This window comes from Cyanistes caeruleus, chromosome 4 (genome assembly GCF_971803275.1).
Source record: "Cyanistes caeruleus chromosome 4, bCyaCae1.hap1.1, whole genome shotgun sequence".
Taxonomy (NCBI): domain Eukaryota; kingdom Metazoa; phylum Chordata; class Aves; order Passeriformes; family Paridae; genus Cyanistes; species Cyanistes caeruleus.
In genome coordinates, this window is record NC_141704.1 from 82,440,108 (window position 1) to 82,466,198 (window position 26,091).

Below are 26,091 nucleotides of genomic sequence, written 5' to 3' on the forward strand. Positions count from 1 at the left end.
CATGGTGTTTGTTTGCTGGTTTGTTTTTTTTTTTTTGGTATGGGAATTAAAGGGAGCTATTTAGATTTAAGGAAAATTCCTCATCCGATAGGTGGTGCTAGCAAGTTCTCCAGTTATCTCAATAGCTGATATCTAAATATCTATATATATCTAAATATATATATAAATAATAAATAATAATATAATAATATATTTAATAAAATAATAAATAATAATAATAAAAAATAATATGAATATATAAAATAAATATCTATATCTAAAAAAAATTTTAAAAAACAGAAAAAAAACCCCCCAAAACCCACTAAGAACCAAACCAAATATTCTGTTACAGCAGGCTTCTAAAATACACTTATATTTATTTACTACCTTAGAGTTGTTGCTTTCCTCTGAAATGATCGAGTTTCTTTCTTTTAAAAATTTCTCCAATGTTCTCATCAAAACTGCATCTGATAACAGCAGCTTGCATCATACCAGCCACCAGATATTCTACTTTCAAATTTCTGCTCTATTTCACATCACTCCATAAAGTGAAAGGGGATTTAATACTCCTACAAAATTTCACAGTGATATTATATTCTCTCTATCAAGGCACCGGATTTTTTCCTAAAATTGTGACATATTAAATAACACAAGAACTGGTTTCTTGAGGAATGCATCAAACATGAGAACTAGGTCCAAATCATCTATTTTTAGATGTCTTTTCATTATGTTTTACCTTCAGGAGATGAAAGGTTTGCATTCATTCAGCTACAGGGCCAAGACTAAGGTACATTTTCATGTGAGCTCTGTGCCACAAGTGGGAAAATTAACTTCTGGTTTTCATGAGATGAGAAAGAGATGATAGAAGATCAAGGCAGAGCCAGTCTGTGGCAATATACTCCCTGAATAATTGGAATAAAACACCAAGCCACCCCAAAACTCAGTGGCAGAAATAATAAAAAAATAAAAAAATTAATTGATGATGTTGCAATACTTGCATTCAGAATATTTCAACTTGTCATTACATTCCAAAAAAAAGCAATTTAATCTGAAAAAATATTGTCTACAATACATAAAATGCAATATTTTAGATATTAAAAAGCTTTCAGGTCTCAAAACATTTATTTTTGGTTTTTCATCTAGTTGCTGTTTGCATTGCACAAAACCTTCTTCATATTTTTGCCCATTTTTATCATTTTTTTGGCATTAATCAGACACAACTTCACAGGAGTCACTGAACTTCTCTTTGTGACTAAACTCTGGCCTTCAAATACTAAATTTATACTTTAAATTGCCATTTCTCAGCTCTTTCATCACGAAATTAGGAAAATTCCTGAATTTTCTCATCTATTTAGTAAGGAATGGCACTAAGACAAAAAGCAAGCACAATGCACATCACACAAAGTACTTTGATAATTCATTTCCCAAATGTCATTTATAGTGCTGGTTATTTATGATTATATTTCTTACGGTAACAGTGAATGCCCTTGGGTATATTTTTATTACTTAAGGCTCCTTTGCTTTTAGGAGGCCTCACTGCAGCACTTCCCTGTTGAATTTTTGCTAAGTGGCTGGGAAATCACCATTTTTCTGTTGGGAAAATAAACAAAAATTTGATTGCTAAGGTTTCTTGCCTCTTTTAAGAGCACTCTGGCTTCCTACACTGCTTTAGATTCAACTGCTCCTGAATATCTTTGAATCATTGGCATCACAACTCCTCCTGAGAAGCAGGGAAGAGAGAAAGGAGAAAAAAAATAATTAAAAAAAACAAATAAAATCTTTATTTCACCCATTGCTGAAGCCTTCCCCACCTCAGTCCAGGGAGAAGAGAGTATTTGCAGCAACTCAGACACGAGGAGCTTATCCTACCCAGCCAAAAGAGTGATTTGGGAGAGAGGAATGCATTTCCTGGAGTTACAGAGGTTGACATCCCAAACCTTGCAAAGCAGCACAACTCATGACCATAAATAGGTTGAAGGCTGTAGTTTTCAAGCTCATGAGGCTCAGTGCCAATGTTTAAGGACAGGCTGGTGTCCAAAGGGGCAGCCTGGCACTTCCCATCTGTTGGAGTCTGGGATACAGAGTGAGCGCCCTTGTTTCTGATACTTAGTTATAAGATCCAGAAAAACACTGAATTTCATATAACATGAAATTCATGAGCATGTTTTCATGGTGATACATGAGAACAAATGTTAAAGTTAGATAGAAGAAGTGTAAGTGTTTAGATTAGAAAGTTTTTTTAAATCACTGGGTGAAAAAGTTAGTTTAGAGAATGGAGACAAGATGGAGAATTTAGGATGTTGTCTCTTGTCCTTCCTCTTTCTTCTTCATGTTCTTCTCCTAGAGGTTTTTGGGTAATAGTGAGTGATTGGATAGAGAATGCCACAGTGCATCACAGAGGTGATGGGTCATTGGGTCACTAAGAAAAACAATATACATGTCTATTGTTAATTAGGTAACAATAGGTATAAAGATAAAAGAACTGCAGATTTCGGGGCCATTCTGTGCATCAGACACAAAGTGAGCCACAAGGCCTTGTTTGTACCATCAGAAGAAAGAAATGTACCAGATTGCAAAGATTAACCTTGTAACCAGCCTGGAGAGACCTGTTAAGTTTTGTGATCACCTTTTAATAAACACAAGAAACAAGATTCTAACGAGCTCAAGAGTTTTCATCAAATCATAAGAACTGAGATAAGCAGGGCTCCCCACGAGGGAAGATCCCAAAAGAATTCAGTCCAAAGGGGGCTGAGAAATCCAAGAATAAAAAGAAAAATACAGAAGAGATGCAGCAGAAATAGAGAAACAGAAAAAGGACTTTTTAGATAAAAGTTCCACCATCCACCTCAGCTCCACCAGCCATGGCTCTCCTGCAGGTTTATCCTTCACCCTCATTGCCAAAAGGAGTGGCAGAAATACAGAATTCAAGGCGAGAAAAATGCGAGTTCACCTCCTTGGCAAGGTCCACAAATGAGAATTGAACCACAGTTTTGCTTTTATTCACCCATTATCTTCAGAGGAAACAAAAGCCCTGCAATATTCAGCCTCTCCACAGCCCCAGCATCCTGAATATTAATATTTTGTCCAGAGTTTCTTCAAGATTGCAGCCCATTCTGATGTGGCTGCACTGTTCCAGAAAAATACCTGTCAATCTCTGCTGCACCCCCTAAATGGGATCTCCTGGGAGATGGGGAAAGTCTCCAACACCTTGGAGAGCAGAGGAACTGCCTTATAGCCATGAAGAGTTCATGCAAGGACCACAATTCACATGAGAATCTGACTTCACTTATAAACACAGGGAGTAAAACCCAACAATATTACGCAATCAAGGTGGATGTTGGTGAAAATGCTGCAATTACCAAATTCAAACAGCTTCATTACCCAAAGTGTTCCCAGTTTTTTGGTTTTTTTTAATTTTAAAGATAACAGCAGATTTTTTTTTTTTTTAATGGAATAACCCACTCCTACTTGTCACAAGTAGCAAATCCAAATTTCCATCCAAGAAAGGCCAAGGGAAATTCAACATATACTGCTCCTGGTTAGTTCCATATTTCATTATTTGCAGAGCTGTGTTGGCTCTACCTTTCTTATGCCAGGTGGGCTGACACCTTTAAGATGTTCTTCACAGCCTGAAGCTGTTTGAGCAGCACTTCCAGACCAAAGCCCTGGAAAAAGGATGGTTTGTACTGCTGAAGGAAAAAAAGGTCCACCATTTATGGTGCCAGTCAGAAATCTTTTTATTTAAAATATATAAAAAAGAAAGCTATTTTCTGACTACGTTTTTCTACTACACCAAGCTTTTCTGTTCACCTCTGCTTGTTTGCTTTCCCTTCTCTCTGTCAAATGAATCATCCAATATTCTTTACACAAAACATCATCAGCAATATTTGTTATTGAAGTACAACAGACATTTCCTCTTTTATTTTTGAGTTATTGGTATCAAGAGTATTCCAGAGCCCCATTCCTCTTCAGATTATCAATATTATTCTTCCTCAGGTAAGGATAAAACATATCAAAATGTTTAGAATTCTGAATGCCAACACAGAACCTATGAATGACCCTGACCTTGGAAAAGCCAGACAGAGAGAATGTGTTTGCAGTTACCAATGGCTTCATTTAATCCAGAAATGGTGTTGAATTCCTTCTTTGGAAAACAGTTTTAATAGTGTTTTGCATAGAGCTCAATTAGCCAACTTAAAATAATTGGTAATGGACTCCAGCTTGCAGATGACACCACAATTAAAATGCATCCCCAGCCAGAGGCATTGGTGTCACCTTGCCTTAGATGGACACAGATTGAGCCAGGTCAGTGACTTAGCAGGAAACATTAGGTAGCCATGATCTCAAAAGGCCTAAAATCCCTGATTTCTCTGACAAATCCCAAAGCTTACAGGTTGAAAAGGCTCTTTTAAACCAGCAGAGTCCCACACAGTGATGGTCCAGCCCCTGTGTGCACACCCTTGCATGCCTAATGCACAAACTGTACTCTCCCTGCTCAGGAAAACTCCTTTATTGCTCAGGAAAACTCCTTTAATGCTCAGGAAGCTTCTGCCTGCCAGCCACAGCTCCATCCATTGTGGTGTTGCTCCACAGGGCAGACACATTTAGTACATAATTATTCAAAGGTGCTGAATTTTAATAAACCATATATTTCAAACCAGTCCCCTCTGTTAGATGGAAACCCTTTCAGCTTGACTGGCAAGTTGACAATTTGGCATCCCGTCATTTTAACGAGCAAGGGAGCTTTTGAACAAGAGTTTAATTAAAATTGGCTATACTACATACACTGCCCTGCAGTTTATAGTACAATTTTCGGGTCAGATGCACCTATTAGTACTGCTTTTGACAGTCACAGCTCTCCCAAGCAAGCACACTAAATATTACTCAGCACAGGCTGCAAGAGCCACTAGATAGCAGCAAATGGAGCTGTGTGCTCTCCCCCAGCCATTCCCTGCATCCACGAGCAGCTCTTCATTCACCCTCCAGCCTGGAAAAAGGAATGATTGGAAAGGGAAAAAAACAGGAAAAAGAAATGGGGGTTTTCTTTCATAAGTCACAGGTTGGAAAACATGGGTATGGTGTGATAACTGCTATCAGCAATCTCACTAAGAGAGGTTCAGGTGCTGTGTTCACAGGGCTGCTGGTGCAGAGGGGTCAGGCAGGGCTGGGTATTGTCAGGATATAATAATAAAATATAATATATAAAATATAATATATAAAATATAATATATAAAATATAAAACATAATATAGAATATATAATAGATAATATACAATATATAATATATCATATATCATATATCATATATCATATATCATATATCATATATCATGTAATACATATTAGATATAACATATAATATATAGTAAATAATAAAGAATATACATAATATAATATATAATATATAATAGATAATATATACTATATACTATATACTAATTAATATATACTATATACTATATACTATATACTATATACTATATACTATATACTATATAATATACAATATACAATATATAATATATAATATATAATATATAATATATAATATATAATATATAATATATAATATATAATATAAAATATTTTATATTATATTTAATAATATATTTTTATATCATTATAATATATATTATAATAATGCATAATATAGAATATATAGATATAGATCTATAATATCTATATAAATATATAAATATAGATATATAAAAATAAAAATATAAAATTATACATAAAATAAATATCTAAAAATAAAAATATAAAATAAAAATAAATATATCAACTTCCCCAATAATTATATAAATTTTATATAAAATTCTTATAAAAAATATATAAAATATATAAATATATATATAAAAATATATAAAATATAAATATATTTATACATATTTAAAATATATAAATATATTAAAAAAAATTTAAAATATGTATAAATATATAAAATGTATAAATATATAAGTATATATAAAATATATAAATATATATTTATATAGATATATATATAAATATCTATAAAAATATAATATATAAAAATATAGAATACAGATTAAAATAATATAACAATAAACAAAAATAAAATAAGGAAATTTAATAAATAGTAAATAATAAATAATATTAAATATTATAAACATAATATGGATATAGAATGGGTATATACTATATATAATTAAATACATATGAACATTTCATTTTTAAGATATATAAAAATATATTTCATATATTTATATGTAAACAGATATAGAAATATATATAATTTATATAATATATTATATAATAATATAAAAATATAATATATAAAATAGTATAATGTATATAATATAATCATATGATGATGACAATGATAAATAATAATAATAGTAGTAGTAATAATAATAATAATAATAATAATAATAATAATAATAATAATAATAATAATAATAGACACCTGTGGGACCCATAACAGCCCAAATCTGTACCTGTGCTGCCCAAATTGACACCTGTGCTGCCCAAAACAGCCCAAATCAACACCTGTGGGACCCAAACCAGCCCAAATCTATACCTGTACTGCCCAAATCAACACCTGTGCTGCCCAAAACAGCCCAAATCAACACCTGTGCTGCCCAAATCAACACCTGTGGGACCCAAAATAGCCCAAATTGACACCTGTGTGCCCAAATCCATACCTGTGCTGCCCAAATTGACACCTGTGCTGCCCAAATTGACACCTGTGCTGCCCAAATCTATACCTGTGCTGCCCAAAACAACCCAAATCAACACCTGTGCTGCCCAAATCTATACCTGTGCTGCCCAAAACAACCCAAATCAACACCTGTGCTTCCCAAAACAGCCCAAATCAACACCTGTGCTGCCCAAATCTATACCTGTTTTGCCCAAAACAACCCAAATCAACACCTGTGCTGCCCAAATCTATACCTGTTTTGCCCAAAACAGCCCAAATTCACACCTGTGCTGCCCAGATCACCTGTACCATGTTTCAGCTTGACTCTGAGTCAGGTTTTGCAGGCAGCACACCCCTCTCAAGGTGGCTCCAGAGATCTTCTGTGATCCCCAGAACCAGAGAACAGGGGGCAGAGGTTTCCTCAGCCTGGTTTTCAGTTCCTTTGCTGCTTTGTGCCACAGAAGGCAGCAAGTGGATTTGTGCTTTCAGATTTTCCTGGACATCAAAGCTGGTGATGCGCTCGAAGAAACCTCACCAAACAAAGATAACCTCAAAGGATTCAGTAACAGGCATTTCCCAGCACATGTGAATGCAAGAAAAAGTGTCTGCAGAGGAGAGAGTGCAGAGCTGGGCAGAAGTTTACTCCAGCTTTGACAGCAAAGACAAGAACAAGAGGAAAGGGGGAATTTCCCTGGCTCCCACCAGAAGCCTTGAAAAGATGAGATGAAAGGAACGAAGCTGGTGATGCTGCTCAGCTCCTGCTGGCCCTGCCAGCTCTCAAGGAGTGTTTTGTTCCTCTTTGTGACAACTGCTGAGACATGAAACACTCAGGCCTCACCTCCCCAAGGTGGAGCAGCTCAGTGAAGCCTCAGGAAAGTCAATCCTGGTTTGAAATCGGCGGCTGTGTGGCAGGAAAGCCCAAAGGGGCACTACTCACTCCACTGGAGGGAGGAAACAAGCTGCCAGGAAAGATCAATGAGGAATGAATTGTTTCCTGTTGGGGATGTTTACATCCTAAGCACTCTGACCATAATGGAAGTGACTGAGATTCAGCCTGACACTCACTTTGGGAAGCAGCAATTCCTCACACCACAGGCTCACCCTGAGCCTCTGTGCTGACAACCACACAAAACTGCACATTTTCAGAGCAGAAACAGAGTTTTTGCAGCTCCAGGGTGTTCAGGGCTTTGAACTTGAAGCAGCTCTTTAGAATACACCTTGGGAAAAGATGGTGCACTGCTGTGTGGAATGAGTGACATTAAAAGGATAAGGAAGACTTTCTGCCAGCTCCATCTTCCACAGAAAGAATTGTGTGTACTCATGCAGGTGCAATTGCTGGATGCAGGTGGGTGTAAAAATGCATGGTGACTGTGGGAATATGCAAGCAGGGAAGAAATAGATAAGAAAAAAAAAAATATTACCAGGAGAAAACAATTTACAGATGTTTTTCCACAACATATCATTATTAAAGAACACAATATGAATGAAAAAATGGAAAGCAAGTAAAAGTGCTAGACATGGAGGAATATGAGAGAACTCAAACAAGCAGCAATGGATCTTTTCCATACCCTATTGCAACTCCGAGTTCTTTTACCATCCTAGATAAAAAAAATAAAGTTCACTGCCATTTGCAGAGACCACAGACTCATCAGCACATGGAATATAATTAGAGCTAAATTTCAGGTTATCTATCAACAGCAATCAGGCCAGAAAATGCAGATGCTGACTACTGGAACTACTGGAAGAAACAACTGGGAATATTTTGTTAAGTCACATTGATACCCTCAGGAATCTACCCTCAACCTTCAGGGGATTGAAACAACATCTAAGCTGAACTAAATCAGTAAATCTAGAATACAAATCCATCCCGTCATGAACTCAAATCCCAAATTCCAAATGACTGATGGTGGAAGGAGACACACATGCTGGGTAAGGCTTTTTTGATATTCTGACAGCAAAAGTCCATCTGAGTCAGTCAACTAAAAATACAGCTTAAAAAATGGAAGAGGTGTGACTTTCTGACAAGTCTTCTCACCCACTCTCTTATAGACTCAGAAGATGATAGATGGAAAATGGAAAAACATTTGGGTAAATTGTAATTAGAACTCTGCACACAAATTGGTCATGGAAGAGTGAGGGAGCTCCTGCAATCCCAGCTCAGGCCCCAGCTGGGAAACTCAGGAGGGGGAGAGGATGAGCCAGAAGAGGCCCCAGCCTGGGCTTCTCCTTCACCTCCAGTGCCAGCTGTCCTGCTGCAGGGACAGAAAATTCAGAAATTTACAGAAAATTTTTCTGAACAGAAAATCTGTTTGGAATGTCAGGAATATAAAGGTGAGGCCTGAATGACCAGATCTACTCAGATTCTCAAACAATTATTTTTCCTTTCTCGTCCTCTTCTTTATTTTGACGACTTTTAAGATGTTTTGTTTTTCAAAGCCACCCGTTCTGGGACTCCAGATCTTTTAGACAACTCGAAAAATCTCCCTCTTGCTGTCTGCTTTGCTTGCTTTAGCAGGCATTTCAATTTCTCTCTCAGGAGGAGGGCTAATAACTTCTTTTGCTCGAAGTAACTAAAGAGCTGGCATCCACTCTCAGGTGCTCCTGCTCAATTTGAACATTTGGAGAGCTGGAATACCAAAGAGGACAATTGTTTCTAAACTATTTTGAAAGATGATGTTCTCATTCCAAATATCTAAATTAAATCTGGTCTTTGTAGAACATATGCAAGCAATAAAAGATTTCTGGTCTGTGGATTAAAGAGGTTCTTTGTTTGTTTGTTCTGCTTTTCTGAAGTTTTAATGAAAGCAGAAAAAGTTCTTCTTTTCCAAATAACCTATTTGGAAAAGGATACAGTCCTGGGCTCCAAATTCTAGTTCTGCAAAGAAATCTAGTTCACTGAGGGTGGAATCAGGTCACCACAATAGTGAAAACTGTTCAAGAAGAGCTCATGCAGGAGAACTGGAAAATTAGAATTCTATGCACAGGATCAAATGTGATTTAACACAGCACTAGAGCTGTGTTAAAACAAGTGCACAGGACATTCTTTGTGCCAGCACAGGAATCAGGACAACTAACACTGCACAAATTTACAGAGTAGTGAAATTCATACAAGACCGAAGGAAGGTAAGGAAATTTGACAAATATATAAATATATATATATATATATATAAATATGTAACTCAGGAATAATGTAGATGGTTAAAAGGGTTGATCTGCTTTAGGGAGGGAGCCATCCTACCTGCAGCTTTTGGTGTTTTGTCATGAAAGTCATGCATGTCTGTACCTGGGCTGGCTAGTGTTGGCATCAGCTGGAAGCTGTCACATTCTCCTCAAATCTGTCTCCTCGTGTCCAAACAAGGCTGCAGAATAATCCCTGCAGCAGGTGAGCCTGGCCTTTTTAAAAAGGACCACAGGACATCTTTTATGAGTAGCACAGTGGTGCTGGAGCATGAAAACAAGGGGCAGAGGACACAGACATGAACCTGTGTCAGGGACAGTGAGCTTTCCCCAGCTATGGGTGCACACAGCAGGAAATGCATCATGGCAAGCTCAGTGTGCCCCCCTTGAATATCCAAACACAAACAAACCTTGAATGCATTTCCAGTGTTGGGTCAGCGTTTTTCATCTGGGGCCAGAGCTAGAAAACAGCTCTTGAAAGGCAGAGGAAAATGTATTCTCAGGGAATTGCAGAATCACAGAATCTTTTGGGTTGGAAAAGACCTTGGAGATCGAATCCAATTGAACCAGACCTTGGCACTGAGTGCCACTCCCAGTTGTCCCAGCCCCAGGGCTGGTGGCTCCCCTGCCTCTCTGGGAAATCCTTTCCAAGATCTAGCAATCCTTTCCCATGAAATTATTCCTCCTGATGTCCAGCCTGAACTTCTCCCTGCACACCTCGAGGCTCTGTCCTGTCCTGTTGCTGTTCCCTGGGAGCAGAGCCCCACCCCACCTGCCTGTCCCCTCCTCTCAGGGACTTGCAGAGAGGAGTTTCCATCAGCTTTCCTTTTGCTGCCCAGTGGAAAAGCTTTAGAGCTGTCCCAGCAGCACAGTTAAAGACTCAAACAAAGGGGAGAACCTAATTAACACACACCAAAAATAATATTGCCAAATATCTGAGGAAAGAGAAAAGTCTCACGAGCAGCTAGTCAGTGAAACAACCCCAAAAATCAACACACACAGCAACTGTGTGCTCCAGAAATTGCAGACTAGCTGCCAAGCAGGGTGGTCAAAGGAACTTGACTTATATTTATAGACCTCTAATAAGTATTCTATTCCATATTGCAAGATTTCATACCAGTAAATGAAATTCCTCTTGCATTTTTTTTTTCCACACCCATCCACTCAGAATGACAAATTCTCTGGTACTGTTGTACCTACAGCACACTGAAGGTTAAGGTTAATCATTAAATATTTCCAGCCATTGTTTGAAGATGTTAAAAAACCTTCAGAATTGTTGCACTGTTTATGTTTAGCACAATCCCCTTGAAAAGAAAAGTCTTTAAGTTTAATATGATGTTATTGGGAACTCTTGGAACCTGAGATTTGTTTCTTAGAAGTGTTTGTGGTGTTCCATGTCACATTCCAGGGATTAGATCTCCCATGATGGATGCTCAGTGTACAAACCAGAGAACAGGCTGTGAGTGTGTTGCAGACCAAGGCTAATCCCCACAGAGGAGAGAGGCAGCAGACACTTCAACTATTTCTCTTGTGAGGCATTAAATCAGCTCAGGAAATCAACAGCAAAAGATGCTTCTCTATGCTTCATGTTCATAATGAAAAATTTTGTTTCAGATTAACCAGACTCAAAATTAAATATTTTGCTTTCTCTTCCAAAGCAAACAAAACACTGGTAACAATTTTTTGGAAGGAAAATTGAAGTTTTTCAAAAGACAAGCTTTGCTTCAAGTAATATTTCTAGAAAATGTTGTAATAAATAATAACACAGACCAAAGAAATCCTCTTTCATTTGCAAACTGCTTGAAACTGTTGCAAAACCTAATCCTCTCAAGAGATATCCTGCTCTTAAACCATAAAAACAAATCACTTGTGTGATTCTCTCTAACAAAGACAGTTTCTGAATTGGAAGCCACAAGAGCAAGCATAATCAAAATCTTAGTTATAGATCTCAAATTTAACTGTAAGATGGATCAAACATATTTTACTTGCTGCCAGAAAAGTCTGGATTTATGTTTTATAACATCCCAACAACCTCAGTGTGTGTTCTCAAAGATTTGAGACCCAAATTTAAAAGAGAGTGATGTGTGAGATGCCCATTGCTAAATTAACAGCTGAGTATCTAAACAAGTGTCTGTGATCAAATATTGCTGCTGAGACACCATAACACAAAATGAACCAGAAACAGGACTTAGAAACCAGAATTAACTGGGAAAAAATAGCCAGGAGATTTTGCAGAGGGCATGTTAGCAAAATTTTTAAACTCTTTCACTTTTTCATTCTTGTGGCAATAGTTGTAATAAATAGTCAGGACATCTTTAAAGCTGCAGATACCCATTCCTTATATATCCCACTGGGAAAACCTCCATCTCATTTTGGCTTCACCCCAAAAACTGAACAAAATCATGTCTTTTCCTGAATATATCTGTGCTACATCTACTTTTTAGTTCTGCACTCACAGTTTCTAGTGCTTCTATTCCTTCAGAAGCAGATTCCTCTGAAAGACAGTCCTGGGAGCCATGAGAATATTTATGGGTGATTAAAGCATGCTTAGAGAATTGTTTTTCTTGGTTGAAGTTCAACTTGGATTCCAGCTCAGTTCCCATTCTGAAGAAAGGACACTTGAACCAAAGAAAACCCCAAATAAAGCTCTTGAGCAGCAGTTGTCTCTTTAGTTCAGACATTTTGACTTCAGCACACTCACAAAAACAAGTTGTGCCAGACACTCTGGGTATGAACATTTCAAAATCAATCAAATCAGAGGTTATGATAGGAGTTAGAACAATATTTAGGTAACAGCATTATGACCAGCTTAAAGGTTGACTGTGCATTTCATTTTATATTTAGCAGGTCCCTTAGCTGGTCTCACTTCTAGTGCTGAGGTAATAGCATCTTTCCTGCTAATTAAATCTTAATATGCAACAAAGGAGAAGCACAGGAAAACAATTCCATTTTGGGGCTTCATGTAAACAGCTCTGTTCAAAGACAATTAAAGTGTGAGAAATCTGCAGCCAGCCTTAATGTTCTGATGAGAAAGGGGATGAACCATAGAGCCACTGCAGCCTGGCTGTGGTAAACCTGCTTAGCTCCACGTCCAGACCACCAGGACAGTGGAGCATTGTTCTACAACCAGAGTGTTTCCCATTTCTAAAAAAAATGTATAATATTTTTTAGCTAATTTCATAGAAATGTCTCACCAGTGATGCAGCAAGTGTTAAATGCCAGTACAGAACTAAACAAACATTTGGTAAAATGTGCTGTTGCTAATTATATTAACAGCACATGAAGTTCTCACCTGGATTCAGATTCAGGAGTCAAGGCACCTCATGACACACCACAGAGTAAAGTTTCTTTACAAAGAATCGGTTCACAAAGATGTGAAAGCAAGGGAATACAGGAAGGAAAGAAAACAGAACTGGGAAAGCCATACAGCCACTTTTTCACCCAGTAAGAAGACACAAACAGCCAGGTTCTCCAGGAGAACACTTTGGGAAATTGGGATAAGCAACCATGGCTGTGAGGCTTTATTATCACAACCCTTTAGGAAAATGCAAAAGAAATTGAGATGTATATTTAAGATATGCACTTAAGTATTAAGAACAATACTTCACACCCTCTTCATCCAAAATGTTCAGACATTTAAAGATGATAAATTGAGCCTTCACACCTTGGAGACATCAGAGATCACTATTGGTTTTAGAATCAGTAATGAATATGAAATTAATGCCTTCAGGTGGGGAAGCCATGACTGTGTTGAACTCAATAATTCTGCCACCAATTTCAGCCAAAGCCAGGACTTCACTCAGTGCTGGAAGAGACTTTCACAACTCAACAAAGAAACCCAAAAAAGAAATGTTGGACTTGATGTATTAATCTGAGAAAATATCAAATGAGGCAGCCATGGTGTAGGGAGGAGAAGATTCCTTGGGAAACAAAACAACATTTTGGAGGCACAAACTAATGTGCAATGAAATATTGGCTCAAAATGTGCGAGGTGACCTCACAAATAAATGCAGTAAAATGTTTGTGTTAAGTTGTTTAGGATTCTGTTTGGAGATTAGCAATTTTCCCAGTATGGGGTCAGCTTTTGACAAGTTTTTCCACACAAACACGTGTTGTTAGCAACATAAACATGCTAAGCTTCTTGAGTTAGAAATTACACATTTCGTTTTTATTGCAGTCACTAACACTCCTAAGCCTATAAAAAATAAAATGGAATGAAGAAGTAAGTCACTCCAATTGCAATAGGTATTTTGGAATTTCATGAACTATATTACATTTCAGAAATAAATCAAAATTGGAGGCTGCATGTGCCCTTTGTTATTCGTAGCTTGCTTTCTTAAAGAAACCTTGAAGCCTTGTGCAGCCTTTCAGATTTATGCTTAAAGTGCTGTGAAAGCTCCACTATTCTCTGGAAGAATGACAAAATGTCAGTTGATCAGTCATCTAACAATTTTTAAATCTGAAATCATATTTTAAGATATTTCCCAATTTTTAACCTTATTAAAAAGAGGATCCTTTGCATGTTAAATTCTGAGATTATCTGCAAACAATCCCCTTTATTTTGCTAATTACGTTAATTTAGTGACCTCATTCCTGCTTTAAATTGTGGTTTTGATTATTGAGATGTCACAAACCAGGGATGAGCTGCCTGGGTAGCTCTATCAGACAGCAGCTTTGACTACAGAATAAACCAAGCCACTGCAAAAAACATATTTATCCTAAAAATGTCAAAGAGGAGAAACTGAAAATGCTGTTAAGTCTCATAGTCCAATGATGAATGCTGAACAATGACACAAATTCTACTTATAGAACATATGGCAATAACTAATTCATGGGCAGATCAAAAAAAAATAAATAAATCAACACAAAAGATATTCAAAACAGTGCTATCAGCAAATATATTAAAATAAAACTATATAATATTCTCTCTCATTTCTGCTTTGAGAGTTTCTCTTCTCTGCCTAGACAGTCACTGGTAGACTCACATGACAAGAGAAGTGTATGGCACAATCAGAAACTAAAGAAAGTCCCAAAGTATTTGGTCATTTCAAATTACAAAATAATTTTTGGGGCAGTACTAAATTATAGCCCCAACTCAACCACCCCCAAGACATCTTATATTCCCCATAATTAATATTTTTTTCAGCATCCTGACTCATCAGATTACAGTTTCTCCATGGCCAAACCAAGTTTAAACAACATAGAAAGGGGTAGGGGAGGAGGAGGCATGGGGCAGAGCAGAGAAAGCACAAGAACATAAGGAAAAAGTCAGCTTCTAATCAGAGAAGCAGAGCTCAAAGGATATATAATCTCCCTGTCTGAGCTGTCATGAATAGGGCTCTAAAATCTCTGTGATAAGATTATGTTTTCTGACTAAAAGAAAAAAAATCCTTTAGATACACTCTGCAGATGAAAGTGGAGAAATTCTTCTAAAAGTATTGATAATATTTCAAAAATACTTTGCAATGAGAGGCATTCAATGCTCTTTTCAAATGAATTCTCACCCCTTTGCAGAGGAAACTGAAATAAAAGATTGGCAGGGTAGAAAAAAATGAGGATGGAAGGAAGAAAATCTGCAACAAGTGACTCACAGATTATCCTTCCATCTTTTGACTCTCTTCCATAAAATGTGGCAGAAGAAACATTGCAGAGCAAAAGAGCAGAGGGCTGAGCATGTCAGACAGCTGAAATCAAATGAGGGGTCAGCAGAATTTCCTGGCTGACATGCCAAAGTGCAATTTCCTTTCCCAAACTGGGGGTTAAGTGGGTCAGAAGAAACTCCACAAAGGAGGGGATGGAAAAGGGAGCAGAGGAAAACTTCCCTAGGAAGGAAAAAGGTGCAGGGTGGCACAGAGGAAAGGAGATTTGTCCACAAAGCAGCTTCCCTTGGCCTTAATGAGGGCAGTTAGTATAGAAAGGACACAAAAAAGGCAGATAAAAGTGGGTTATGTGTGCTGTCAGACTGGAGGAGGCAGCACCTGCAGGTTATTAACTCTATAAATTCTCAGGTGAGGCAGAGAAAGGCACAAGGTGGAAATGGCAGGGACAGAAGAAGTCACAAAGTTGTTTAATTAGAGGAAGAAAAGCAGAGGGGCAGAAGAGACAGGCAGATCTCTGGGCAGAGAACAGAAACTCTCAGAGCAGAAATGACAGAGAATATTATATAGTTTTATTTTAATATATTTGCTGATAGCATCTTCCTTTCTGAGTTGTGACCACAGCTTAGAGCACACACAGGCAGCAGGGCTGCTCTGCTTGTTTTCTCTCAGGCCACATCATGAAACAAGAAGCAATCCCTATTACTATCTCTCTGAATTAGGATTCCCTCAGGGCATCTGAATTTCTTCTGCACATTGAAATAATCTTGCTCATTGCTTGCTCTCCAACGAGTCACTGGCTGGAGCCTTTCATAACTTCAGTATTTTGACAGTGCACAAGGATTTGATTCTGTGCTGTCCTTACCCTGGAAGGTAATTTTGCTTGAAGATTTAAGTCAAGTCTCACCAAACTCACTTAGCATTTTGGTCAGTAACAATGGGGAAAATAAGAAAGTTTGTGTGCCTTTGCAGGATTAAATCTATGTTTCTATTCCTGGTGAGAGAAGTGAAGACAGCAAATATATAAATATATATATATATATATATATATTTTCAGTTCTTTGGGGAGGGAATAAAAGTGTGCTTGGATCTCAGAGAATAAAACCTCGAGAGTCCTTGCTTGTGGCAGAAAGAATCCACCTTGGCTCTGCAAGGGATTTAGAAGTGGATTCCTGCAGAGCAGAAATAGGCAGGCAGAAAGAGAAATTACTGCCTGTATCCTGGCAAGAAGAAGGTGATGCACATCACAAAAGTGCTTTTTAGCACCGACATTCACAGGTTGTTTGTGCAGGATGCCCTTAGTGTAGTAAATCAGCAGTGATTTGGGTGTGCACCCACCCTCTGGCTGAGTAGTGCCCTGCTCATTTTAGGTGACAGAGCTGGATTAGAAATTGGTATTTCTTCACATTTCTTCTGCATAGGAAACTCTCTGCATGTTTTGGATAGAATTTTCAAATAGCTGATTCGAAAACAGCAGCACACAACCACTTATTCTTCTGAAAGCAGCAAATTCTCCCTCATAGTGAGGATTCCCCACAAGTTCTCAACCAGAAAAAAACTTTCCAGGTGTGTGCAGGGCTCTGGCCACTCACTTCTTTCACATAGTTAGGCAAGCTTCAATATTGCCATGACCTAATTTCAGGCAGTTCTGATTGAAAATGCTGGAAAGTGTGACTTACCTGAACTCATGGAGCAATTAGAACACCAATTTTTACGTTTAATTTCTATGTTTCCCACACCCAGTGTCTCAGAATGCAGAATTCCTCCCTGCAGAGGATTTCCCACCTGTTCTTTTAACTCTCTAGTGGAAGTTATCCCACTACAGACAACCAACACAGCAAAACTGCCACATAAAAAATAAAAATCTGCCATTTTGTTTTGTAGGCAATGTAACAGTATATAAGCCACTTATCCTTTAATCTTCTTTTCATAGTAGCAGAAAGATATTATCCTGAATTTCCCTCTGCAGGCTGGGCAGCAGCAGCAGGCTCCCATCAAAGCAGGCTGTCTTTTCTTCTCTCTGTGGCTGTTCTTACAGCAAGGAGGAGATGGGAGCACCAATTTTCAGTCCAGAGTGACCTTCCAGAGCAGCAGTGGCAGCAATTACCTGGTGCCACTACAAGCACTCCCACTAGGAGAGCGTGGCAGCATTTCTTGTGTGTCATTCAATTTTGTTCCACAGTGGCTGCCAATATCTGTCCTCTGCCTGCAGAGCTGGAAGAATGGAAAACTATTGTCCTGTGACAATATTTCTCTTTTGTAGTCTGTGGCACACCTTCTTTTCCTCCATGGAGTGCAGCTCTAGAATGCAATACTATGTGCCATCATTTGGAGGTGGAAATGAGGAAAAGAATGGCTGGTGATGGTTTTATAGCAACACTGAGAACCCATGGCTTCTAAACCCTCTATTTTTTTTTTACTATGTCTACAGGATAAATGTTTCTAACACAACAGAAGAGTTTCAGTAGGTCAGAGCACTTGATACTCAGGCCCCTGGATGAAGTTCTGCCGTAAATTCAGATGAAATTTAATCTGTTCCCCTGGATCAAAGCATCCCTGCTCTGTGAGTGATGTAAAGTGCTGTAGCAGACTGATCCCTGCTTCAGACCCCCGTGCTCCCTTTGGGATTTTAAATCCTCTGGACACATGGGCAGATCAGAGCTTCTGATGTGAGAAGAATCCATTTAACATGAACCAAAAGCACACGTGAGAAATGGAGCAAGAGGGGGAAAGTGCAGGGTGTTTGTTTCACTCCTTTCCTTTGGGCTGGAATGGGGTGGTTAAAAATAAAATAACACTGAAATAAATCCTTAAACAATGGGAGTGAGTCTGGAATGGTGGGGACTGCATGGATGTATTTATATCACATTTATATCACTTAATTCGAAGTTTAATTTTGTTTGTCACAGTGGAGACACTGAACTCTGACTTTCTCCTTTTCAGTCACAGTTTTTCATCTGAAAAATTTCTACCTGAGGAGATGCATACAAACTTCTACAAATATTTATCCTGCATCATTTTGTGATCAGCAAAGAGAAACTTCTACAACCTGAAAGCCTTCCCAGCTGTTATAATCCCCTGAATATGATAATGGGAATATTATTTTCCCAGCCTGATGTGCAGCAATTTTCAATCCTATTGGTTTTCCTACTTGCTCTTTTCCAGTCCAACAAAAGCCATAACATTTGCTGAGGGCATTCAACCCTGATGGGTTAAGACACTGTATAAGCTAAATTATTTGGCTTAGTTTTGGAAGTGATTTGTGGTCCTGGGAATTACTAATTGCCAAAATATTTTAAAAGAGATGTCTGTTCCAGAAAAAAAAAAAAAAAAATAATATCTATCAAAAAAATTCTTATTTGAAAATCATTCTTGTTTGAAAAAAAAAAATTATTGTTTGGAAAAAAAAGTCTTTTTACCCTTAGAGACATTCAAATCTTTCTTTTTTAGAAATAACTACAGCAAGAAAGTGAACAAGCAATTGTTAAAAAATGAGGTCAGGTTGGACCTTTATTTGTATATTAAAATGTTAGTCAAGACTCCTGTTATCAGATTTTATGAATGGACAAAAGCTTATGTAAATGGTATTTTTATAATCTCCAAAGATTGGCAGTGATTCTTTAGGATGGGGAAAATGTAATTCAATTGATACAGTGCTTAACACAGCCTTTCATAGACTCAAACAATTCAACAGAAAATTCAACCATTTAAAAAAATCTTTCCAAATTAACTCACACATAGTGATGCCATTAAAGAGGCTACTGGAGGTGTCGATGCAATTTTCCTTTTAAGTGGGAGTGTGAGATGAATTCTGTGTGTGAAAGCCCAGCACAAAGCTTGAGGCCTAATGCATTAATGTTTATTAATATAAATGATGAATGCTATGAATATTCAGCTGTAATTTGAGTGCTGTAAGTGGGCAGGGTGTGAGGCCTTGGAGATGCTCTAAGTCAGAGTTCCACTAGTGTTTGACTCATCAAATAACCAGCAAGAGCCTGAAAACAGGCTTTTATTCTCCAAAAGGGCTTAACTTCTCAGCTTTGCCATCAAGCCTGTACTCAATGCAACACATCTGAGTCATTCTGTTTACAGAGCACAACCAAATCACCCAGCAAAGGACAATGGGGAAAGCAGAACAGCTTGAAAACCCTTATTAAAGTAACACCAAATGGAAATTTGCACTTAACACTGTAACATGACCTTGCAAGAGGGAGAAGGGAAACAGCAGAGCACCAGCTGTGGGAGAACAGGCTCTGCTCTCATTCCAGATGAGGTTTTCTTATCTCAGTTCTCTGGTCTACACCAAATGCACCAAGAGCTTAAAGATCTCTAGACGTTCAGAAATCTGCTTACCAAAATTATACCTCTAATACATCTACATCTATAATATTGTACAAAATCATGCATCTAATAAAAGATGAGCTCTCATAACAATTTAAGGCAGACAAACCCATTCAAATGTGCAGCCAGGGAGGACACATTGAAAAGAGAAGCATGCAAGTAAACAAGGAAGAAATCTTTCTAATCCAAATCCCTAATTCTGAGTCAGATCTGCAGCTCAACTTCATTTTGAAGTAGGGGATGCACAGCTATTACTGCAGACACAAATAAAAATAGGAACTATTTTTATTGTACAGGAACTTACAACTCCTAATACCATTTTGAAAACTAAAATTCAGTAAACTTAAACTGAATTTCTGAAGTGAATTATTTTTTTTTTATCTCTTTCTATGCTAAACTTGAGGAATTAATTCATCACATGGGGAAGACAAAGGGCAAGACGAGTTGCATAATTTTATCAACAACATCTGGAAAAATGCAAGCTATTATTGGTGTCCAAAATGCACTTCTGTGGGAATAAGAGTCTCATTCCTCACCCCAAAAAAATCCCTGCATGCCTTGAATGTTGGTAGGATTTATTTTTTTTTTTCAAAATTTGTAAGAAAGATGAAATTCAAAGGAAAATGAGCAAGAGACAACACATTCCAGATGTGGGCTACACACATACAGTGTAGTAAGGATGCTAATAATGTCAAAGATAATTTGTGCTATTTTCAGATGTGTACTGGGCACATTTTTTATTTCAGTCCCTGCTTGGGGTGTTTATTTGAGAGTGCACCAGGTGCATATTAACTATGGATAAAATACTTTCAAGCTATTATGGCAAAGCAGCAGCTTGTTTCAGCTTTCATTTCACTGCTTTTATTATTACTGGTGGTGAGAGAAGTAAAAGTCAGTGAAATGGCACAAGCCATTGCTTAGGAGGCTCCTGTACATTTTAAATTCTGCAGGGGCTAGGAGGACAGATGTGGAAGGACAAAGGCTGTTTACAAGTTACAAATTCCCACTGAGATTCCAATTTCCAGCACAGTTAAGAGACAAACCTTGCTTTGCAGAAAGGAGCTTAAATTGCCAGGTCAAACAGGTGCCAAAGCAGAAGCTGGGCCAAAAAAATAAAAGTTTGCCACAAAAATGGCCCCATGTCCAAACTCTCCCAAAATTAATTTGTGGGAGCACATACCTTTTGAGAGCAGAGTAGACAGAAATGTTTATTTCTGGACTCTGGAAAGGGTTTCATATCCTTTCCTATTTCTCTGTGTCCTGACCAAACATTTTCCTTTCTCCTAAGAGAAACGGTGGAACTATCTTAGTGGGCTAAAAGTTTGAAATGTCTTAGATGCTTTCCCATTTTGGAGAAGCAAAACCAGCTTTAGAGCCTGGGATGTTGGCAATTGTTCATCCTGCCTGCACATCACTTCTACATCGTGTTTAAACACAGGTGAACTTTTCTAACATCATAAAATAATTTCTTCCATTTTCTAACCAGGAGAGATAGGAAATGTAAATTCCATTTAATGGATGTTTCTCCTATTTCTTCCTATTTTATTGTTTTTTGGTCTCTGAATAGAGAGAGATCCCCTTTCCTGCAGTGACTTTTGGGATTATGGAGGTCTCATGGCTATGAGAGCAGCTTTAGGTACCCAGCCCTCAGCAGACAGAGACAGAATCTGAATATGTGACTTGTGAATATGTGATACTGAATATGTCATTTCCCCTTTCTCCTATCTGGAAGCTCCTCCAGAAAGGTTTTCCAACACAGATGTAAATTCAGATGGACAAAAGTGAAACAGAATTTGTGTCAAGGGAACTTCTGGCTCCTCTGTCCCCTGTCAAGGTTTGGTTTTAGCAGCTGGGAGAGCTGAGTTCCTGCTCAGAGAGCTGCATGAAGGCATGGCCAGGTATGAAACCCTGTGTTCCACTGCTTAAGTGCCCTGAGCACACCAGTTCTTGGAAATGAAGTCATTTTCATTAATTCTGATTGAATGTTTTCCTTAGAGCTGGCAAAGTGCTGAGAGTGCCCAGCCCAAGGAAATATTTTATCTCTTACTTGGAGGGGCAGGCTTTTGATGCTGGAACAGCCCATAGATGCAGAACCCTAAATATCAAAAGAGAAGTGGCAGCCAGGCACTGGCACTTGAGACATAAGATAAAATAGACTCATTTCCAGAGCATTTTATCCTTTGGCAGCGGAATAATCAGGTTTTCAACATAACATAAGAGGATAAGACAGAGTAAGAGAGCTGCATTTGCTACCCAGCAAGAAAATTGCTTATGATGACTTTGTCTTTAATTGTCTCTCAATGTGCATTTTGCACCACTGCTCTCTGTTGAATAGAACCCAAATTTTTTATGGATGTGCAATGGCCCTTCTGAATCCATGGATATGTGGTGGTGTCTCATTTAACTCATGTGCTTTGTGCTCTTGGAACAGCACCTGCTTTTGCTGTAAGATGTTCTCAGAATGTACCAGAAACTTCTGAGTGGCCACAACAGGTAACAAAATGAAGATGGGGACCTGATAAGGTGAAAAACTTGGTTTAATTCCCCCTTTAAAATTGATAATATTTACCAAATTCAACAGTAATAATATTAATATATTATTTATATAAATTATAAATAATTTATATTCAACAGTAATATATTTTATTACTATAAATAGTAATATAAATTTCTATTTTTATCAATAGTTTGCATCCAGGTTGTTTTGTGTTGCCTTTGCCCCAGATTTCAATAATTTATTTCATTTCCTCTCTGGTGAGATGAGATTTGGAAAACCCACTACTACATGTGTAGCAGGGACATGTTTGTGGACATAGATAATGGTTCTTTACATTTGGAAAGAGGGAATTTAAATGACTTTTCGTTATTTTTAATCAATTAACTTCCATGTAAAGAAAAACAATTTTAATATGAGGAAAAAAAAAAAGAAGAAACTTTCCAACTTTCATCATCAGAAAAATGCAAACTGAATAAGAGAAATTGATTCATTTTCCCAGATTTAAAATTTCCCCCTAGACCTTTTTTCATTGTCCAAGTCCAAGGAGTTACCCTTCCCTGCTGCCAAATCCTTAACCTTAATTTTCTACTTCATTTTCAGTTTCTTAGTCCAAAAGAGTGTTTGGTATCCAGCAAAGAAAAGGTGAAACCCCATAAATAGTCCTGGGTTTTATACTTGTAAATGCAATGCATATTTCAATTTAAAACAAAAGAATGAAACTATTTTAGTTTCTGCAATTAAAGTTTGTCAAAAAAATTCTACCTTCAAAATATTCTGAAGGCAGGAAAAGCCAAAGACTTAAAAAAAAAAAAAAAAATTAAAATGGATTGCCAGGATTTCTTCTTTGAAGCACTACCACCAATTTTCTCAGCAGATAGGACCAATCATTTTAATCTTCCTGCTCCTTGTTCTCAAAATAGAAGTAATTCTATTAATTTGCCAAACAAGGATGGGATGTGGATTTTTGTATTAAAGACAGTGCGTAAATACTTGAGGAAGTATTTTTTGAAGTCAAGCTGCTGGACATTAATAGATAATTTGAAGAGCTGCAAATCAGTGTCATCTTCATTAAAAGGGGGACTAAGAAAAATATTTGTATTACTCTGTTATGTGTTTCCATAACCAGATTTCTCAAAATAAGCTTCTGACTCATGTTTAAATATTTAGAAAGGCAGTCTGGTTTTAAAAGCACTGATCTCAGTAGCTACCCACCTGGGATGCTGAAAGATGTAGAAGCCTAATTTTCATCACACCTTTAAACTTTACTTAAGGCCTGGTCCTAGATATCCTTCTAATTATATCACTTGAATTTTCCATCATCTGAGCACCTCAAATATTTGACTTTGCAGAGAAGCAGAGGCAAACATTCACAGAGATGAGCCAGTTAGCCTTTTCCCCCTCTGTGGGCATGGCAGTGGATGAGAAGAACCATCTGCCCTCTCCCTCCATAAATTCCATGGAAAAATAAATTGTGGAACATTCCATAAATGTTCCACAAATGTTCTGGGATCAGAGGCACGACCTGAGCACCGAGGAGCCCGAGTGGAGGAAAGGCCCTGGCTTTGCTGAAGGTAAAGGAGAAGGTTCTTGCTCCTTGGTCATGCCATGGGGAAATGTTCCCTGGAAACAGATCAGAGAGATTCCAAGCATTCCTGCACCATCACTGGAGCTGGCTCTGCTCACTCAGCACTGGGCTGAAGGTGGGTGGCAGAGGAGGGAACACCGTGAACCTGAATTATTGTTTTGTGCAGAGAATGGCACCGCAGTGAGTGAGATTAAGAGAATGCTCAGCATAAACAATCTGAGGAGGAAAGGAGAATGCGTGGACGATCATCCCCAAATGGAGACTCTGCCTGAGCCATTTTAGGTGCTTGTAGCTTCCAAAATAGCTCAGGAGTGCTAAAGTCTAAATCTGAATTTTTTGGAGAGGATTGTAGGAACCGAGCCTCAGTGAGTGAGGGATGCCCCAGTAAAATCTGAGAAGGGGAAAACTCAACCTTATTCAAAGCTGAATTTTAAAGAAGATTTCTATATTTTTCTGTTCTTTACATTTGCACTGAATTTCAACAGCAAATGCCTTTCTGAAAAATCAAAGGAAGATGAGGATAGATGAATCTAAAATAAACAGAAGCTCTTACTTGTTTGTGAAAAGAACACAGATAGCTGAAGGCAGAATCTGTACCTAAATCATTGGGACCTCTAAGTTTTAATTAATACTGTCACAGGATCCATGGTCAAGCAAAACAAAAACTATTGGAGGGTTTGAGGGCTGTGACCAATATCCAGCCTCACATTTGCTCAGTGACAAAGACAGCAAATGCAGCTCTGCATAATGAAGCATCTCAACATCAATACCATGCTGTCATACCATCCTGCAAAAATGCAAAAGCCAATCAATTCACAGTGAGTATTAGCAGAAGGGATTTGGGAAGCTCACAGGAAATGCTTTGAGACAGATCCTCAATCAGCAGGCTGCTGTTCTGCTCAGGACAGGATTTGGACAAGGAAAGCGGCAGCAGGGCAGAGCTGCCCTGGGCAGGCAGGGGATGGAATGAGTGGTGCTGCTCACTCAGGGTGTGAGCACTTACAAACCACAGCTCAGGGCTCACTCCAGAGCAGCCAGAGAGCTGCTGTACCCCTGCCAAGGCTGTCAGCCAGAGTGCCACAGCATCATCCTGCTGGGGTGAGGGACACAGAGCTCCCTGCTCACCTGAGCACTGGGGAAGGGGGCAGCTGCAGCAGAAGGGAGGGCACCCAGCCTACAGTTCACAGAGCAGCTGCTTTTTCAGCTCCTGGTCTGACTAAATCAACCTGAAGCGCTTTTGATGTCTCACATTATCTGCCATCAGCCTGCTCTCCTTTTCCCTTATCCTGAGCTGCTCCGGGCATCTCTGGAGGAGGAGTCCTGCACATTGTCAGGGCCACCACTGCCCCCAGAATGAGGTAGGGGATGCTTTTTCCCTTTGACTTCCAATGCCAGGGAAGCTGGGTGCAGACCTGAGAGGAGCCAGGCTGTCATCTCTTCCTGCAATGGCACAGCTCATCTAGGAAGGGACAAAAGCTGAGCAGATCACACACAGATTACAGGACACAGAATGGGATGGGGAGTCAGTGCTTCCTACTGCCCTGCCATAAAGACTGAAGCTGACCTGGATATTTCACATCAGGTCCAGGTCAGTAAATCTACTCTTCACTTGCAATCCACTCAAAACCTTCCCTTCAAATATCACCAGTGATTGTCACAGCTCTGTGACAGATCACACTGTGCTCTTCTTAACACCATCAGATCCCAACACAGCCAATTTCTGGCACCAGACTGAGCAGGGAGTCCCTTGCTGCAGCTGATCCCAGTCCACAGCTTTTTTAAGACCAGGAGAACATCTGCAGGGAGGGTCAACATGCAAAGTCACATGGAATTGCAGACCAGAAGCTGTCCAGCCAAATAAAAATAGTGAGCAAAGTCAACAACTCTTTTCAGGCTACCTAAAAACTAGGTTTGAATTCATGTGAGATTTGATTTGCATGGCCTAGATGATCTGCTGGCAGTCTAAGAGGTTCTGAGAATCCAACACTGAAAAATTTAATCATCTGTTTTTTTTGAGAATCTCTTTAGGATTTACTATAGGGAGCTCACTTTACTTACTGGAACAAGCCTTTAAAATCAAAGCATTTCAGCAACTGAAGAAATGTCCAGATTTATTTTTGGAGGAGAACCAAGGGACAGAATCTAAAATCAGGAAAACGAGGTAAAAACAGAAATAGAGAAATAAGTGGCCTTGTTCTTTTCTGACCATTTCTCAGATTCCCCAGCCCTCTGCTAGCCAGCACCCAGCTCTGTGTCA

General features: G+C 38.4%; 1 protein-coding gene and 1 long non-coding RNA gene across 7 annotated transcripts in view; one reads left to right on the forward strand and one right to left on the reverse strand.

Moving 5' to 3' along the window:
- The window catches only part of CACNA1C (calcium voltage-gated channel subunit alpha1 C), a 461,478-nt gene that overhangs the window by 291,992 nt on the left and 143,395 nt on the right, over nucleotides 1-26,091 (reverse strand). The window lies entirely within an intron of this gene.
- Nucleotides 15,840-18,801, forward strand: LOC147653831 (uncharacterized). Its single transcript, XR_015285814.1, has 3 exons — nucleotides 15,840-16,284; nucleotides 17,843-17,974; nucleotides 18,355-18,801. It is a non-coding gene; the product is annotated as an uncharacterized LOC147653831 (long non-coding RNA).